Raw genomic sequence first — 20,817 nt, forward strand, 5'->3', positions numbered from 1 at the left:
ACCACTCTCTCATGATATCCATGCATTTATCTTTTACTCACATGAGTGTGTCTCTGTGGCTTCTGTGTCTCAGTGACAGTTTGGGAAGGATTGATCTAAGGTTGCATTCCCTGTTTGCCTTCAGTGGCTTTCCTTGTGCTCTGTTTTCACCATAGCAAGGGCAGGACCACCAGACAGTCATCCCCAAAGCAAGCCAACGTCAAGAGGAGAACTTGAAAAGGTCTGTCCACTGGGAATGTGTTCATAGGTGGTCACTCTTCACCACATCTTCTTACACAGTGCTTACACAGTGCCCTGTTGTGCTCTCCTGAGGGACACGGGCATGTGGAAATCAGGAGCTAGGCAAACCAGCACAGAAGGCACTCATGATTTTTACAAAAGTGGGGTTCAAAGCCTCACAACATTTTAATATTACAAAGAGTTAGATTTTAGCGTTCTATTGCTTCAAAGATTATCAAATGAAAGTCTTCTTCTGCAGTGTTATAATAAGCGTGGATCTTTTGAACATATTGGGCAGACTTCAACATAAATGATAGTGGTCTCATTCCCCTGTTAGAAGTTTTAGCTTGGAATCTGAGAATCATTAAATTATTATACAGTTCAGAGTGGTATTGAATCCATTCATTTTTGCAGCACCAGAGCCAAAAAAAAGTCTTTTAATGCCTTCCTAAAGACTCCCACTAGTAACAGTTTTAAATAAGGTGAAAATATATTTGTGTTATCTAAAGTTTTAGATTAAGTTTGCTTTGGAAAGATCTTTCAAAAGAAGAATTGTTTGAAGCTTCTAGTTGATTTAAAATTTATTTTATTATAATTTCAAAGGAGTTATCATTTTTTACCACTTACCCATGGCACAGAAGACATTAGCATTCCCAGGCAACATTGGTAAGGTTAGGTTTTCAATGTGAGATGCATACTGATAAATAATGCAGGTTCTTTCTCTTATCTCTATTAGTAGAGATGGCTTAGTGGTATTGACACTACAGGAAAATTATAAATTGATGTAACTCTGACAGAGGATAGCCCCCTGCAAAAAAAGTTGACTCATAATCTCTACTTTGGAATTGACACTTTAAATCCATTCCAATCACTGTTAGCCACACTTACGCTGATCTGTTAAAAAAAAAAAAAGTTGAAAGCACTGTTGTTTGAGTGATTCGATACTAATTTTTGGAACAATTGCTATATATGCCAGGGACTGTGCTGGGCCCCAGGGATAGAGCAGTGAACAAAAAGACAAGAGCCTGCTCTCATAAACTTGTGAAACAACATACTTAGATGACTCAAAGCCAAGAATCAAATAAACCCTACTGGTTTTCTCCAGATGTTTTTGTCCTTGCCTTTTCCCCCCTCTAATGAACTCCTGGCTCTAGACCCAAGCATTGGCTCCCACCATTGGGGAGCCATACCATATTTGAAGCTTTGCCACTCACCTCTGGGCATTAAGGATCTTTGCACAATTTACCACTTTCAGTTTTGCACTTCTCTTTGACTTCTGCTTCCCACATTGCTTCAGGCTAGGACTTACTGCAGGTGACCCTGGCCCTAAAAGACCTACCCGTTTCTACCTCCCCATGCCCTGACACCCAGAAATCTTGGCGCCTGCGTGGTGATGGTTTCTGTGACCACAGAGTCCCCTTGGAAGTGATGTGGATCTGTCTCTACTTCCATGATTGCAACTGGGAAATTACATGGAGAAATTTGGGGGACTGTAGCTGAAACCCCACCATGACAGATATTCAAATATGAGACAATAATGCAAGGATGACAATAAATTGGAAGAAAAACTTCTGAGAATTGTTTGATTTGCCCTCCTGATAGTTTCATTTCTTATAAATAAAAAGGGGAGCTGCCATCTTGGATCTAATTCTGATGAATAAGGGAAGCCGTTGCTGAAGTGGAAGTGACTATGTTATCCTATATGTACTAACCAGAGGAAAGAGCCCTCAACTTCTGGGGAGAGGCGGATTTTTCAAAAAGCAAAATTCTAAAACCTAATATTCCAGAAGGAATCCAAGAGGCATGAGTGGCTCTTAAAAATAAAATTAAAAAAATAAGATAAAATAAAATTCTGATAGTCCTGCAAGAAATAGTTCTTATAAGGGATAAAAGTTAGTCATCTAAAGAAGTAGGGAGCTCTCAGGTGAGCTCTCATCTTGAACTGTAGTTCTTATAATCCCATGTGTCGTGGGAGGGACCTGGTGGGACATAATTGAATCATGGGGGCAGTTACCTCCATGCTGTTCTCATAATAGTGAGTTCTCACGAGATCTAATGGTTTTATAAGGGGCTTTTCACCCTTTTACTCGGCACTTCTCTTTGCTGCTACCATGTGAAGAAGGACGTGTTTGCTTCCCCTTCTGCCATGATTGTGTTTCCTGAGGCCTCCCCAGCTCTGTGGAACTGTGAGTCAATTAAACCTCTTTCCTTTATAAATTACCCAGTCTCAGGTATGTTTTTACTGGCAGTGTGAGAACAGACTAATACAGAACATAAACCTGTTCTTGGAATCTAAAGTGAGTGTAGCTAATGAGTAGCTGTTTTATCAAGCCATGTCTTTCCTACTCACCCTTGTTCAGTTTACTTTGTTTGCCCTTTAATGCTTCCTCTGGCTTTTGATTTCCTTCTGCCTGTGAATTTACCTATGTATTTAAATTTCTCTCTCTTTCTCTCTCTCTGTCTCTCACTCTCTCTCATCTCTATGTTTGTTTCTTGGAATATCTCTCGTTGGATTTCAAACCTACTTCAACCTATATTTGCATGTGATCTCTTTCTCCTTCATGGTCTTGGTATACTCCTGGTACCATACTTACACTTTATTGGTTTCTTCTTCCCCTTCCCTAACCCTTGCTCCCTGTTGTGATGGCCAGAAAGACTCTGCAGAAAGACTGTGTCCTCAGTAGGGGTGGGGGACTGAAAGATTCGGAAGCTTTCTACAGTGATGCTTCCTTCTCATCAACCCTACCATGCCAGCTCCACTTTTTACATTCAAACACTTACCTGAAAATTTAAAGATAAATTCAAGAGTGAATTCATTCACTTTACAAAGTAAAGAGGGATGCGAGTCCCTTTAAGAAGCATCTTCTCAAGTGTTAGTTTACAGATCATTAAATATTTAACTTAGTAAGAAACTAAAAGCTGAAAATGTTCCAAACCACTGTTGATTAAATAGAAAACTGGAATTAAGATAAGGCAAATCTGAAATTGAAAGAACAACCAATTTGAAATTTTCATGTTATCAGACAAGAAGTTAAAATACTTGACTGGTTCAACAGGTGACATCTGGCAAGCCCAGATCTTGCCTTTTCTGGCAACTGAGACCTGATGTTGAGCTTTTGGGTCATTCTGAAACCTGTACTGCATCTCTCCAGGGCAGAGGGTGCCTGCTCCATTCTTAGCCCTGCTCCCTACCCGCTTTTGTGTCTTCACCCTTGGCCAAGATACAAACGATTGAAGGATGAGCTAATTTCCAAGGATGAATATTGCTAACGTGGCTAAAAATACAAGAATATAATCAGCAAGTCTAATCCGCATCATAAAAGTGCTAAAGATAATATAAAAGGATGTCCAAAACTGTACCTTGAACCAAAGAATGAGGAAGAAATAAAGGCTTGATGGAGTAGAGATGGGCGGGGTAAGGCAAAATGATTGAGAAAACAGAACCACTCAACTTTGAATTCACCTTCGTCTACTGTAGCAAGGAGAATGATCTTCAAACTGGAAAGAACAAAGCAAACATAGTTAAGAAGGAACAGAAACCCCAGATAAGGAAAGTGATAGTGAGAAAACACTTAGCTGACAAAGCATTCAAGTCTGTGGATAAACTGCGTTCTAGTAGAATTACAGTGTTTACAAAACTACTCTTGGTAATTGTGGAGAATTTATGAAGAGAGATACAGAAAGACTAGATGGATAAACATCTTAATTTTTTTTTGTTTTTTTTTGGATATTGTACTTGATATTATATTTGGTGTCTGTTACATATACAGCAAATTGCAAAAATAGATGATAGAAATATATATTATATATAATATAATGTATATTAGGCACCCTGAAACATGTTATGAAAAGACTAGCTCCAAAAGATGAGAGGGCACTGGTCATGTGGAGCAGTTGTCCTGTCGACGGTGTTGCAGAGACCTCATGTTGAATTCGTGTCTGCTTGTCCATCATCTGAGCACAGTGCTCATCATGTTGCCCCATCTTAATGGTTAATGAGGGGAGAAAGTGGATTTTAGACACTAAAGACAGATTAATTTGAAATCAAGATCTAGAAAGGGACATAATGACTCCTAGTATCAGCATGGATTTAGAAAGTATTTCGTTTCCTTTTTTCTATGTGAGTATTTAATTTCTTTTTATAAAAATTGCTGCACACTATGCCATTATTTACTTTACTGATTCAGGCATTTGATAAATACATACATATGAAGTACTTACCTGGCTCTGAGTCCAAGTATGGGAGGACAGAGATAATCAGACCCTGACTTTGACCTTGAGACCTCCCAGTCTATTTGAGAACATAAGGAATTGTGAAGAACAGAACAGATGTGGGTCAGTAGATGATGACTTTGGTCTTTGGGTGTGGTGGTTTTGAGGTGCCATGGATCTCCAGGTTGGGATATCTAGTAGTCATTTGGAGATGTCTGGAGCTCTGGACAGAGCTCTTGTCTGGGAATATAGGTAGGAGGTAGGTAAAGCTGTGGTCATGTTGAGAAGAAATGAGAGTGAATTATGGAAAGGGCTCAAAATATAGGTATCAGGAGAGGAGCCCGTTACTGTGACTGAGACAGAATCAACAGAAAGTTAGAAGGACCATGAAAGGCTGCCAGGTGGAAACCAAGGGAAGTGAGACCATCACAAAGGAAAGGATATGGAGGTTAGAAAGATGAATTCTGCAGAGTCTACTACTTCCAGAATTAGATCATTGATGATCTTAGCTAGGACAGCTTAGTGGAGTGGTGAGGACAGCAGCCAATAGCAGTAACCTAAAGAGCGATGGATGTGAGAAACTAGAGTGCCATGGTTTGGATGTGGTTTGTCCCCACCAAAACTCGTGGTGAAATTTAATTGTCAATATGGTGGTTTTGGGAGGTGGGGCCATTGAAAGATGATTAGGTTGTTGAGATAGATTAAGTCTTTCTTGAGAGACTGGATTAATTTCTGCAGGAGTGGGTTGTTATAAAGTGAAGTTGCCTCTCATGTTTTGCTCTCTGCATGTGTCCATTTCCTCTTCCACTTCTTTGCCATGATGTGATACAGCATGAAGCCCTCACCAGAAGCCAAGCAGATGCTGATGCCATGCATCTTGGACTTCCCAGCCTGCAGAATCATGAGCCAAATAAACCTCTTTTTAAAAATATGTAAATTACCTAGTCTCATGTATTCTGTTATAGCCCCAAATAAATGGACCAAGATCTGGAGAGAGTGAATGAAGATTTTTATGGTCTTGGTTATGAAGGTTAGAGTAGGGCATGAGGTAGATGGAGAGATTTTTTTCTTTCAAATGATGATACAGATGTAGTCATTTTCTAATAGATAATGCAAATACAGCTTCTGTTTATTGAATATTTAGGCATTGTGCTGAGCATTTTACCTACATTATACCATTTAATCTTCATACCATCTGTGGAGGTAGGTACTATCATTCTCAGTTTATAGATTAAAATATTGAGGCTTAGAGATGGTAAGTCATATGACCTCAGTACACAGATTGGAAGGAGCAAAGCAGGGCTCCAAACTCAGATTTCTTTGGTTGCAAATCTCTGTTTGTACTCAATATTCAGAGCAGTGGTTCTCAAACTTTAGCATGTATGAGAATTACCTGGAGATAAATACCTGTTGAAACACAGACTGATGGGCCCTAGCTCTGGAATTTCTGATTCAGTAGGTCTGAAGTGGGGCCTGATAATTGTGCGTGTCTAACCAGTTCCAGGTATGATTCTTGTTTCAGGACCACACTTTGAGAACCACTAGAAATGCAAACTCTTGAGTCCTAGCAATCTGTATTTTACCAAGTTTCCCAGATGATTCTGATGCATGCTAAAGTTTGAGAACCACTTTCCTAAGGTAAAGAAGAAGTTGGTGGAAAGGAGGACGTGGAAAATAAAGGAGAAGAAAAAAGTGATGCATAGAGGACCTGGAGGGGATGGGAAGTGCTGGGATTCATGACACAGGTGGACCTGGCAAAAAGAGTGAACTAGTTCTGAAGTGGGAGGAGGTGGAAAGAGGGGATGAGGATTTGCAAGTGCCTGAGAGAAGACTGGGGACTGGAAAATGGAGGGCAGTGCTATGGCTTTCAGTGTTTCAGGATTTTAGCAAGACACTTGACAGTACCTCTTTTGATATTTGTTTTGGAAGGTGAGGAAATGAGAACTCACTGAGAGTGTATTAAGTGGCTTTGAAGCTGGCTGTCTCCTAGAAGAAACTTTCAGGGATGTGCCACTACGTTCTGTCGAACTTTTAATCAACCAGTGGCAAAGCACAGAAAGTACACTCTTCAAATCTGGAGATGACATGAAGCTGGGAGCAATAACTAATTACTGGGACAGCAGAGTCAGGATTCAAAAAGATACTGACTGGCTGGACTGATGGGCCAAATGAAACAAGATGAAATTTAATAGGTATAAATGTAACTTCCTGCACTTAAGTTTTTAAAAAAATCAACCTTACCATTAGAGGGGAGATTTTAGGAATCTGAGGCCAGTAGCTCAGGCAGCTCAGCATTGTATTAGCCTTATGGCTGCCTGGTTTAGCCTTAAATCTGGGTTCTATAACAAAATTATTGACTTATTCCTTATGCCAAATTCTTTCCTTGTCACCTACCTCTGGTAACATTTAACCACCTTTTGTTCCTGTGTCTCCACTTGTTCCACACTCCTGACCTGGTTTTTCTGTTCCTAAGTTTCTCTGGAATCAGAGTTGGCCTTTACTCTTGCCATTCTTTCCTGAGCCCACAGTCTTGGCGTGAACTCAAGTGCCCACATCTCTCTAGGATTTCAGCCCCTGGGGATGCCTGACCTCCCAGATACCTATCACATCTCTTCACGTCTTAGTGTGTTATCTGTCTGTGATGCATCGTAGCTGTTGCCAAAACTGTGTGGGTCCTATTGCTACTTGGCAGTATTTCTGACATCACCTGTTTGCCTGCCACTTGCTCTTGTTTTCTGCTGTTGGGTCCACCCAAAGCTACAGGAAATACATAACTGTAGAGATTTCTAATGAAGTTTCATTTTGAATGAGTGGGAGCTCTAGTTTCAACTTATGTGTAATTGCTCACAAAAATAAAATCTTGTACTCATATTGCACTGTAAAATTTATGAAGTACTTTCATGTTTTTTTTTTCATTTAAATTTGACTGTAATCCTGTAGATAGGTTTTGGAATCTTCATTTTGCAGCTGAGGAAATTGGAGCTCAGTATGGTGAAATGACTTGCCTAAAGCCACACAGCTACTAATTGGTAGAACTGGGATGGAAACCCAGGCCTTCTGATGCCAGCTACCGCCTCACATCTGCACCTGTTAATCAACTGTTTGAAAACTTGGTTTTTCTCCCAAGTGTTAGCTTTTTCTAAAGATATATATATTGTGAGAGTGTCAAGTAGATAATGACTCCAGTGCATTCAAGTACTGCAAGGCCTTGAGAAGGGATTACCAAGTATGACATATCAGAGGGTTTCTAAAAATTATTATTTAACACATCAGCAACCACATCACACTTAAACTCTCAGTAACTAAAATAGATAATTGTCTTAAGGAAACATAAGCAATGCAGCTTAGTTCAGTGGGGAGACATCATTCATGTTTCTCTGGTTCTTGTCTAGGCCCTCATTAGTTTATGTTTGGATTTCTGTACCAATGGTTCACTGATGCACCTGGTTCCATTTTCTTTAGCACCAGTTCATTCTGCATCACACTATGAGGTGACTCTTTCTTAAACATTGCTTTTATTATTGCCTCACCTTGGATCAGATACTTTTATTGGCTTCCTCTTGCCTGCAGCATCAAGTTTAAACTCCTTGCCTGGCTTTCAGTGCCCTTCATAATTTGACCATATCTTATCTGGCACAAACCTATTCCTTAGGAAAGACCAATCTCCTCTCTATTTTATCCATGCTGGTTAGTCTTCATGTTTTCTGAACTTCTCAGATGGAATTCACTTCTTCACACATTTTAGTTATCTACCATAGGCAGTACACTGTGCTCAGCCTTGCATACTTGTGGGAATATTATTATAGTGACTGATTTAGCTAGAGAAAGCGTTTGCCACCAAAACAAGTAATTGTAGTGGAAAGCCAGGTTTCCAAGCATGACTGAGAAAATTTCCTTGAAGAGAACACAGATTGGGAGTTTAAAACCAACCCTAATAAAAAAAAAGCTTGATCCTGAGGAAGATATTGTTTGAAATCTGTGAAAATTGTGACTTTACAGAGGTCATGAAATCTCTTTGTTTCAGATATGGAAGGGGCATGAGAGGTTACTTTTAGATGATAAATATAGTGTAGTAGAAAGAACAAGAGGTTTGGTGTTAACATCTCATCTCTAACATTTACCAATTTGTTAACTTTGACCAACATTTTACCTCCTCAGGCCTCATTTTCCTCCATCTGTAAAATGATAATGATACTTACCTAGATATATGGTTGCTGAAAAAACAAATGAGTGAAGTGACTTACATAAGTGTGTACAGTACTTACCACATAGTGTGGTGCTTAATAAAGGAGCTACTATTATATAAAAGAAATGTTAATTTGGATGTTATAGTGTTTGGTGGGAAACTCAGATCCAGAGTATCCTAATCCTGTCTTATTTTTTAGGAAGTACCCAGGCAAAATAAACAACCCCAAACATATGCGCATAAGGCAATTGTCCTCCAACTCAATGTCCTGGCCTTCCCTGGAGAGCTGTAAGTTCTTTCTCTCAGGCACTAAGGAAGAGACCAAAGAAAGAGGCATGTGCCTCAGTGTGGGCAAACCCTTCACCTCCTGTAGAAATCACCCTTTCACACTCAGTGCACTCCGTCACGGGCTGACATGAAGTATGCAAGAGCAGAAGACCGTGCATCTCCTTGCCTGGTCTAGCATCCAGCTTCCCACAATCTTACTGATATGAACTTTCTTCTACAGACTCAAATTGTATATTTTTTATTTGAATGCAAAACAGAGAGAACTGGCCCTTCTTGGGGACAGTACTTTAGAAAACAGGGTGTCAAAAGGTCTCATGTGGAATCTATTTATCTTTAGGGAGTCATTGGACTATAGGTTAAAACTAATAACATGGGGTCCTGAACACATAAAGAACAATTTGAAGCAAACTTTGGGCCTTTTTCCTTCTAGGGAGTGAAAATTTGGAAATTTTAAATTGCTTAGCTCTTCCCAAAAAAAGGAAATAGATGTACTCTTTGATCTAACAAAAAAAAGTGACTAAATGATGTGTATTATGGCCTTTTGAGGAAGAGTGAAATAATTGAGGAAGAAAAAAATTAGGAAAAAAGAAGGGAAGAAACCAAGGGAGAGAAGGAGATGGGAAAAGCAATGCCTGGGAATAAAGAAGGAGTAAAAGGAGAAATAACAAATGCATGGAAAAGAGGGAGAGAGGATAAGAAAGAGTGGAGGGGATGGGCTAGGGGGAGATATCTATGTAGAAACATTTAATTTCAATATGGTAGCTGAGAAGACTTTCCTGGTTATCTCTGTAGCTCCATACCAGGCAAGGAAATGGGGACGGAGACTACAAAATGAATGTATGTATGGAGCGGAGGGGAATGATAGGAGTATGAGAAAGCCCAGAAAACAACAAAAACAAGGGAGAAAGAGTCTTCTAAACCCCCAGCAGAGTTGCCTACAAGATGAGTTCTATGTGCCCGGCAGGATACTGAAGCAGTGAGGAGAGGAGTGGGCCTGAAGAGACGGGCTAATGAGGATGTGATTGTCATCTGGGTGACAGTGACCTGTGAGGACTGCTGAGAAAAGACCACAGGGCCCGAGGGCATCTCACTGATGCTGCCATGGATAGACAGTATCCCAAGGGGAGAGATCCTGCATTGACTGAAACTTGAAGTTCATTGCTCAGAAGAATGGGGGAATTCAAAATAGAGATAAAGTTACAGAAAAAAAAAGGTATATTTATTTGTATGAGAATTTAGTGTCTGAGAATTTGGTCCCACTATATGGAAAGTAAGCATGGTTATACAGTTACCTTATTCTGTGCCTGTACTGGGCTGAATCATGCCCCCTCCACCACCCCTGCCCAAAACAGATGTCCACATCCTAATCCTGGAACCTGTGGATATTAACTTACTTGGAGAAAGAATCTTTACAGATGTAATTAAGTTAAGGATCTTGAGATAAGGAGATCATCCTGGATTATCTGAGTAGGCCCTAAATTCAATGACAAGTGTTCTTATGAGAGGCACACAGAAGAGAGACACAGAAGGGGAAAGGATGTGCAGATGGAGGCACAAGTCAAGGAATCCTGATAGTGACCAGAGGCTAGAGGAGGCAAGGAACAAAATCTCTCCTGGACCCACTGCAGGGAGTGTAGCCCTGCTGACACCTTGATTTCAGACTTCAGGCCTCTAGAATCGTGAAGGACTAAGTTTTTCTTGTTTTAAGCCACCAAGTTTGTATTAATTTGTTACAGCAGCCACAGGAAAACTAATAGTGTTCAAATTCATCTTGCTAGAGATCTGTCTCCCAGAACAATTCTGAACAAACACTCTTTTCTATAAAGTGTACACTTTACATACTTGAAGACTGACATAAAATGGCAGAAATTCAAAATAAAAGGAGATCTTAGAGACAGTCTAATTGTCTTGCATTGAGGTCCTTTGCTTGTGGTTGGCAAATGAAGTACTGGCCAAACAAAGATGAGAGCCACGTATCTGCCCTCCCAGTTCAGTGCTCTTTCTCCTACCCTGTGCTACCTCCTTGTAAGAACATAGGCTGTGTGTTCATCTGTTTTCATGCTGCTAATAAAGATATACCTGAAACTGGGTAATTTATAAAGGAAAGAGGTTTAATTGACTCACCGTTCCACATGGCTGGGGAGGCCTCACAATCATGGCAGAAGGCAAATGGGGAGCAAAGTCACATATTAATATGGTGGCAGACAAAGAAAGAGCTTGTTCAGGAGAACTCCCCTTTATAAAACCATCAGATCTCCTGAGACTTACTATCACGACAACAGCATGGGAAAGACCCACCCCCATGGTTCAGTTTACTCCCACCAGGTCCCTCCCACCACACTTGGGAATCATGGGAGCTACAATTCAAGATGACATTTGGGTGGGGACACAGCCAAACCATATCAGGCAGTATCTTACACATGTTTCATATATTCATCCATCAATTATGTATTGATCACAAATGATGGGCACTCTTCTAGCTATTAAAGATATAATAAAATATATTTTTAATTATAGTATATGTTAATGTATGTATTGGGGAGGGAGTGGTAGGAGTATGAGAAAGGCCAGGAAACAACAAAAACAAATCTTAAAAATAGAGAGAAGAGTCATCAGCACAGTTGCTTTCATAGAGAAGGTGCTCAGATGTTGGTTTACTACTTTCGCTTTCAGTTCTTTTCTTCGCTAAAGCTCCTAAGGAAACTCCAAGATCATTTTTGACTCTGGCAAGCTGCATTACACAGCTCCAGTTTCCTAACATTTCCTTGATGGATTATTGTGGTTTCTTAAGAATGATCTCCTTTAAAACAATATTTATGTTACTTCTTAAAAATGTAGCATGGCATTTAAGGTACAAAGACAGATGTAGCCTACATGGACTCATCCATATTATCAACACTGATTAAATTCACCCTGTGGAAATCGTGCCACACACAGGCTTGGTAAAATAAAATTTTTAACCAGATTGCAAATCAATTAGTAATATTCTGAATCATATGTTCCTAAGCATTATACTTAATTTTAAGTTTTCTATAGTGATTAAATATCCTTTCACATGTTATGTTTTATATCTTAGCCATTCTTAACAAATTTTGGTTATGCTGGCATCTTGCTAATAGAAACAAAATATTCCAGCTTTCTTAACAGCACTTCTAATAATGTTGTACTTATACTTGTCATCAACACACTTCACAGTATTTTTTTCTTTTAGACCAGAATTATATTAGTATTTCTCATAGCATTAAAAAAATTCCAGTTTTGCCCACTAAAAGGTCATAGTACTTAGACAAGGAAACTGATTATATTTCTTATGTAGACAAATAGAGACACCAGGAACACTTACAGACACAGACACAGACACAGGCTGTGAATACATAACTCCAAATGCCTAAATAAAAATTCAACATCAAGTTAACTTCCAATTACTTGGATACTTGCTGACTTTTGGGGAGAATTATATTTAATGGAATTTTAAAATGTTGTACTAAAAAACTTCCTATTTTATAGACTGTGAGCACCATGAAAATGAGGTAATTTTTATCTGTGTGACTTCAACAAGTTACTTAATCTTTTTGTGCCTGTGTCCTAATCTTTAAAATGAGGATAACAGTAGTAGGTACTTCAGAGGCCTTAGTGAAGACTAAATGACATATATATGCCAGAAAATAGAACACAGGCACTTGACATAGACTCTTTATTGGTATGCTTGCTGCCTTGCCCAGTGACTGACACAGAGGAGATGAACAATGATATTTGTAAATGAATATAGACAATGACAGGCATAGAGGGAGGCACCTGGAGTGCCCCCACAGAACATGACTTAGGAGCACATTTACAAATACATTGTGTTTCCTTTTTCCAATGCAGCAGATATTTTCTTCCTTTGCTACCATCTGGCTTTTAGACTGGGTGGTTGGGGAACAGAAGCAGGAAAATGTCATGAAGTAACTTTGCAGTCTCTTCATCACTCTCAGGGCAAAGGTGTCCAGAATTCAAAGTTTATTTGGGTCTCCACCCACCTACTGATTTAGTGTCCCTCTAAGTCTTTAGTGCCCCTGTGAGAGTCCTACTAGAGTGTTAATAGGTTGAGATTGAAATAAAAATTGCTAACATTTATTATGTACCAAATGGGCCAGGCACTAGAGGAAGCATTTCACCTGTTTTATTTCATTTAGGCTTCACAACAAACAGAAGAGGCAAGCACTATTATTTTGACTACTTTATGGAAGGAGAAACAGAGAGTTAAAGAGTCTGACTGACTTGCTCAAGATCACCTAAATTTGCGATGGATGGTCTGGAACCCAGCTGGGGCTCCTGCAGTTCATATTCTTATTTAGTCGGTATTCCATATCTGATGGCAGCCTGTGATCTTACACTCAAGGAAGTTTGGATGTCTCCCAATATTTCTCCCCAGGTTTAAGGAGTCACTAGCTGCTTGGACATTATCAGATACTGGGAGGTAGCAGTGAATATACTTATGATCACTGTCCCCATTTCACTCAGTGTGGCTAAATGCTTTTGTTCATTAGAGAAAAAAAATGAGATGGATGAGTCTCCAAGAGAGTATTGGATTCAATTACTTTAATTTTTGTGTGTGATTTAAATGCACTTACCACAGTTTAGAAAACAGAGGATCTGAAGCTCGGAGAAATATAACAAAGCTGGCATATGGAAAATGAAATCTAGGCCTCAAATCTCTCTTAGTGCAGCATTTCTGCTTCTTCTTCTGCTCCCTATGCAAGAAAAGTAGTTATTTGTAGGAAAAGAAGAGCAAGAAACCAGGTGAATTTTATATACTGGGCTGAAACAAGGCCAGTGGCAATGCCACTATATCAAAAAAAGTTGTGGGAAAACCAATCTTAAGACTGGTTATAAATGAACAACTTGTTGCAGACAAATGCTCCTGATGGGAACAGCTTAAAAAATCCAGCTAAAATAGAAAAATCATATGTTTTAAAGTCTTGGCTAATTGTCCGGGCAGTCAAGACTTGAAAAGCAAATCACAGAAAGAAGGGAAACTAACTAAGGTGAGCACAATATTAGAAGCTGGGCAGAAGGTGACAGCTAAGAGATAATGAGGCCAGCAGAACTTTAAGCAATTGCATAGCCATGTGAATAAAAAATTAGAATTCTGGCCAGGCATGGTTGCTCACACCTATAATCCCACTGCTTTGGGAGGTTGAGGTAGGAGGATCACTTGAGGCCAGAAATTTGAGATCAATCTGGACAACAGCAAGACTCTGTTTATAAAAAACAAACAAACAAAAATAATTAGAATTCTACTTTGCCATAATAGGCAGAGCTTAAAAAGCCAAGATCCTAGAGAGAAATGAAGTACAGAGAAGTGAGCCCAACACTTGAGACATTTACTGATGAAGATATGCAAGGCAAGAGGCTAAAAAACTAAGCAAAAAGTAACTGAATGTAAAAAGGAATTTTATGCAGCCTTGTGTGCTGGAGAGACAAAAACTGGAGTTCAGGAATTGGTAAGGAGGAAGGGCCCTAAGAAAGAACTGTAGATATTGGGCTTATTAGATACAGACTTAAAAATAATTGAGATTAACATATTTGATTAAATAGATGACAAAAATGAAGACTTTCACTACAGAATTGAAATTGTTAAAAAGCAAGTGGAAATTCTGGATAAGAAAATATAATAACAAAATTACTTGAATTAATTAACTCAGATGGGTTTAAGTGGAAACTGAACATACTCGAAAAGGGAATTAAAAAGCTGGAAAATAATCAGTACAAAATGTCTAGATTGAAGAGTTAAAAGTAAAAATTATAAAAAGTAGAGAAAATTGTGTAAGAGATTTATGGGGCATGGACTAATATGTATAATTGGAGTCACAGAAGGGTAGGAGAGAGATTGGAGTAGAAGCAGTATCTACTTCAACAGAAGAAGCATTAATGGCTGAGAATGTTCAAAACCAATGAAAGACAACATCACAAAATCAAAATGCACTTGCAACCCAAAGCAAGGTAAGTACAAAGAAATCATAGATAAATACTTAACAGAAAAACTGCCAAGAACCAAAGTGATAGATTAGATATTAGCATCTAGAAAAAACAAAAGCACAATACCTTCAAAAGAGTAATAACATGACAGACAGCTGGCTTCTTAAAAGAAATACCAGAAGCTGAAAGAAAATGTCTGCCAACTTAGAATTTTATATACAGCAGAAATATCCTTCATAATTATGATGAAATAAGAAATATTTCCAGACAAAATGAAGGAAATTATCACCAGCGGAAAATATGCAAAAGAAATACTCAGTAACTAAAGAGAGCTTTCAAGGCAGAAAGAATCTCAGCAGAAACAAAGTGAAAGCAATAACAACAGCAACAACAGCAACAGCAAAAGGAAAGGAAAAGCAACAGAAATGGTCAATACAGTCAGTTCTGTTACAGCACATTTCTAAAAATCACAAAACTATACAAAATTAGTAATGAAAACCGCAGGCTTAGAGGGAAAATGAGTTTACATTTACAGCATTTAAAAATTTCATAGTTGACACGAAAATATAGACAGAAACCTAATGAAAACTAGCAAAGTTTTACACATTAAGTGGTTAAGAAACATATCAGTTCTACAATAAATATGGCGTTTTATCTTCAAAAAAACTTTGTGTGTGTGTGAACATGGGTATCAGAAAGTTTGCAGCTTGTGAAGTGGTAAAAGTAAGGTTATCTGAAATTTGACAAAAAGTTGTAATGGATATAGCTCATAACACACATGGTGAACTGAGGCAGCTGACAGATGTTTGAGATGAATACCTGTGTACATTTTTATATTTTATTTTGCTCAGTTAAGCTGAGCACAGTTTTTCTTTTTTTGCATTCATCTGTGTTTCTCATGGATAAAATTGAGCAAAAGCAAATGCAAAATTTACATTATACTAAAGTGAGTTTCTAGTATATCAATTGCATTAAAACAAATTCATGTTTTCAAAGCAAGCATTATAGAAGCACTGACTGTATGAAAGAAAACCTAAATAAATATTGGTTGTACAAAGCAATAAGAGATATGTGCATAATTAACATTTATGACAATATTGGCACAAAAGTTTGCAAGGGGGAAATGATGTTAAATTTTTTTATGATCATAATATGGTTTGGGAAGTGGAAATAGTACTAATTTAGTCCTAATAACTCAAAAGGCATGTAGTAATTTCTAGGGATATAAAAAGTATACCTAAGAAACTAACAGAGGACAATGAGTAGAATTATAAAATAAATATGGGTTAAATCCAAAGAAAAGCAAGAAATGGAGAAGGGAAGAAAAACAGGTGGACTAAATAAAAAAATAGTAAAATAATAGATCCAAACTTAAATATATCAGTAACCACAGTAAATAAAAGGGATCTAAATACTCCAATCAAAAGACAGAGATTGTCAGATTATATTTAAAAAATTCTCTGTGATACTTACAAGAGACATCATGTATATATAAGTATGCACAAACCTGAAAAAAGTGAATCAAAAAAATATATTAAGTGTATCAGTTTGCTATTGATACTGTAACGAATCACCAAAAACATTACTTAAGACAATATGAATGTATTATCTTACAGTTTTTTTCAGGCAAAAATCTGAAATTGATCTTATGGGGCTGAAATTAAGGTATCAGTAGAGTTGCATTCGTTCTAGAGGGTAGAGGAGAGAATCTGTTCCTTGCCTTTTGCAGCCTGCATTCTTTGTCTTGTGACCGTATTCCAGCAATCATATCACTCTCACCTGTGCTTTTCTCATCATATTTCTTTCTCTGATGCTCCTAACTGGCTTATATGAAACACTGTTCTCAACAATGGCACCACACATACTTCGTTTAAATGCATGTGAAACATTTATCAAAATTGAGCATATAATATGTCATAGAGTAAGTCTCAACATTTTGAAAGATTAAAATCATTGAGAGTACAATCTTTGTGTCTGAACACATTGTAATTAAACTCAAAATCAATAATATAAAGATAACTAGAACATCCCCAAATGTTTTGGAAACAACCCATGTGTCAAGGAGGAAATAACAATGGCAATGAAAATATTTTGAATTGAATAATTTTGAAAATCAGACATATTAAAAATTGTGGAATGCAACCAAACCTGTGTTAAGAGGAAAATTTATAGCTCTAAATGCTTTACTATAAAAGAAAAAAAGCTGAAAATCAATGATATAAGTATCCATTACAAAAGTTACAAGATAACAGGAAATTAAACATGAAAAGTAGAAAGATTAAGATAATTAATGTAAAATAGGAATTAATAAAATAAAATAAGAGAAAAATTACCAAAGTCAAAATTTAGTTCTTTGAAAAATTAGTAAAATTGATAAACCCCAAGAAAGATTGATCAAGGAAAAAAGAGAGTACAAATTACTACAATTAGGCATTAGAGGAAATAACTAAATTTTCCACAGACATATATTAAAATAATGATATATTGTCAATATATTTGGTAGTATATATAAAATTAAAGCTTATAATTTACCAAAAATTATACAAAAGGTAATTAAATATAAATAGTCCTACATCTATTTATACACAAACACCTTCCCCCATCCCCAAAATCTCCAGGTCCAGAGCCTTCATCAGTGAAATTGAAACGCTTAAAGAAATAACATCAATTTTAAGAAGCTCTTCTAGAGAATAGAATGGCAAGCAACACCTTCCAACTTACCTTTCAAAGCCAGCGTAACTTTGATACTAAAATGTGAGAAAGATGTAAAAATACAGGCCAATTTCTCTCAAGGATGTAGATGCAAAATTCTACTCAAAATGCTAGCAATTTGAACCAGTGATGTATATGCAGAGGATAATACATAAACAGTAAACTGGGTATTAACAGTAAACTGGGTATATTCCAGGTATTCCAGGTATGCAAGTTGGCTTCACATGAAAAAAATCAGTCAATGTAATAAATCACATTAATAGAATAATAACAAATCACATACTCATCTCAATAGATGCAGTAAAATATATTTGACTAAATTCAACAGTCATTTCATGATTTAAAATAAAACTAACACCACCACCCCTGCCCCTCATGGAAAACTAGGACTACAGAGGAATTTCTTTAACCTGATAAATGATATCTGCAAAAAATATATAGTAAATATTCTATTTTGTGGTGAGTTATTTAAAACTCTCCTGAGATTAAGACAATGCAAGGATTGCCTTACCACCTCTTCTTTTCAACACTGTACAGAGGTTTTAGCCAGAGCAATAAAGCACGAAAAAGGTGTTAGGATTGGAAAGCATGAAATAGAACTGTCTTTATTCTTAGATGGCATAGAAATCTAAACATTATAGAAAATAGAAAAGAGTCTATGGTCAAACTATTCAAATAAGACAACTTAAGTGGGACTCTAGATACAAAGTGAATGTACAAATTCAATTGTATTTCTTTATACTAGCAACAAATAATTGCAAAGAAAATAATAAAAATATTGACATCAGCATCAGCAATCATCAAATACCTATAATTAAATCTAACAAAAGCTATATGAGGATTTTATACATAAATCTACAAAAACATTATTGAGAGAAATGAAAGCAGACAAATAAATGGAGAGTCATTCTATGTTTGTGGATTAGAAATTTCAATATTGTAACTATTTCAATTTTTTATAATTGGTCTATGGATTCAGTGAAAAAACAATCAAAATCCCAGCACAATATTTTTCCTGGAAATGGACAAGTTAAAATCTTAATTATGTATGGAAATTTAGAGGGCTGAAAATACTCAAAGTATTAGTCAGTTTTTCTAATTGAAGAAGAAAAAAAGCTAAGATACACACTACAAGATTTTAATATTTGCTACAACATTATAGTAATTAAGACAATGTTGTATCAGCTGGAGGATAAATAAATAGGGCAATGTAACACAGGAAGTCCAGAAATAAATCTACTAGTATGTGGTCACCTGATCACCGGATATAGATGACATCGACAGCAGTGAAGAGAGAAAAGAATGGTCATTTCAATGAATGGAATGTTTCAATTGGATATCCATGTGGAAAAAAGTGAATCTCACCTGTATGTCACTTTACACACAAAAATCAAATGCAGATGGATTATATTTCTAAATGTAAAAGGTAAATCAATAAAGCTCACAGAAGACAGCATAGGAGAATGTATTTGTGACTTTGGAGTAGGCAGAGAGTTTATCTTAAAGAGGACACAAAAGGCATTAGTCATAAAGGGAAAGATTGATAAATTGGAATTCATTAAACTAAACAGCGCCTCCGAAAAATACACGGTTAAGAGAATGAGAAGGCGAGCCACCATGGGTGAACATACTTGGGATACATATTTAACAAAGACACATTCTCAGTATAAAACCAATTCACAATAAGAAAATGATAGACAACATAGTTAGAAATATGCATAGACTTGAACACGCATTTGAGAAAAGGATATCCAAATGGCTAATCAAGAGTGAACAAATCAATTGTAGAATATTCACAAAATGTAGTAGTATATAACATGAGAATAAAGAAATAACTACTACATGCAATAACACTGATGAATTTCACAAACGTTGCTCAGAAGAAGTCAGACAAAATAAAATACATATTGTATGAGTCTATTTACATACTCTTCAAAAATGGGCAAAAATAATGGATAGTAATTGACATCAGAACAGTGGTTACCTCTGGGGAGCCAAACTACTGGGGAGAGAGAAGTGTGGGTAATATTTTATTTCTCAGTCTGGGTGATAGTTACATGTGTTCACTTTGTGAAAATTGAGTTAGACACAGGATTTGTTGCATTTTTCTGTACACTTGTTACACTTCAATAAAAAGAAAATTTTAAAAATGAGGTGATAGAACACTCAAATGCAAAGTTGAACTTAGATTAGACACTGCTAATATGTTTTTGGCACAATATGGGAATTTGAATATTATCTAGATAAGAGATGACATTAAAATATCTTTTAGTTTTTTGATGTATCATGGTATTATGGTTATTAAGGAGAGTGTTCTCATTTTTAGCAGAGGTAAACTGAAGGGATTATGAGTTAAGTGTCAAGATGTTGGCAACATACTTTGAAATGGTTCAGTGAAACATATGCATATATAAATACATATATATATGTGTATACACACAGGGAAAGCAAACACAGTAAAATGCTAACAAATATTTACAACTGTCAAATTTAGGATACTTATGATCAATGTACCAATCCTTTGACTTTTTGTATGTTTACAAATATTTATCATAGTGAATTAGGAAAGAACATTCTGAGGCTTTAGAGTTAGTGTTTGTCTCCATGTGGCTTATGTGCCTGAGGTCCTATGGCTATGTATATTAGCCAGAGTGATATGTAATGTTGTTTTGCCTGTTTCCTCCAAATCTTGATCAGCTCATTTCACATTCCCTGGAGTCAGAACACAAGGCCCAGGCCAGCTGCCCCCTCGGACTACCAGATGTCAGGCTGCCCTTTGCGGACTTCTCACTTGGCAACCTCTTCCTTTTCCTTTTCTCCTCACCTTGGACACTGCCTTCCTTTTCTTCAGCCCCTTCTCATGGCACCAAGTGGTTCAACTCCATTGTTTTGGAACAAGGGAAAGAGAAACAAGAAAAATAAATATATCACCCCAATTCACTGGAGGAGTCTGGAATTGAGCAAAATTAAAACAATTTCTCTGTAGCCAGCACCACAGCAGGAGCTGGGCTCTCTGAAACATGTGAAACACTCTTTCTGTGTGTAAATATTTTTAAATTGCCTTGTTAAAGAAAAGAGGAAACCCAGGCAGAGTCATACATTGCCCAGATGTATTGGATCAGAAGAATGAAAGTACAAAAGGTCAGAGACTCTATTCTGAAGAGGAGAGAATATCTCTATTATTTATAAAGGGCAGAATGAGGATTATGCGCATGAAGGAGACAGATACAGACAGGCTG

General features: G+C 37.1%; 1 protein-coding gene and 1 long non-coding RNA gene across 2 annotated transcripts in view; one reads left to right on the top strand and one right to left on the bottom strand.

Moving 5' to 3' along the window:
- Window positions 1-20,817, top strand: part of LOC109027227 (uncharacterized) — a 494,433-nt gene that overhangs the window by 106,391 nt on the left and 367,225 nt on the right. The window lies entirely within an intron of this gene.
- LOC101144110 (uncharacterized) overlaps window positions 1-20,817 on the bottom strand; it is a 38,852-nt gene that overhangs the window by 3,505 nt on the left and 14,530 nt on the right. Inside the window, exons 2-5 of the long non-coding RNA XR_004070642.2 lie at window positions 16,340-16,373; window positions 13,519-13,638; window positions 847-1,113; window positions 42-307 (exon numbers count right to left, since the gene is read on the bottom strand). This is a non-coding gene — a long non-coding RNA (uncharacterized lncRNA). The remainder of the gene's footprint in view (window positions 1-41; window positions 308-846; window positions 1,114-13,518; window positions 13,639-16,339; window positions 16,374-20,817) is intronic.

This window comes from Gorilla gorilla, chromosome 5 (assembly GCF_029281585.2).
Source record: "Gorilla gorilla gorilla isolate KB3781 chromosome 5, NHGRI_mGorGor1-v2.1_pri, whole genome shotgun sequence".
NCBI lineage: Eukaryota > Metazoa > Chordata > Mammalia > Primates > Hominidae > Gorilla > Gorilla gorilla.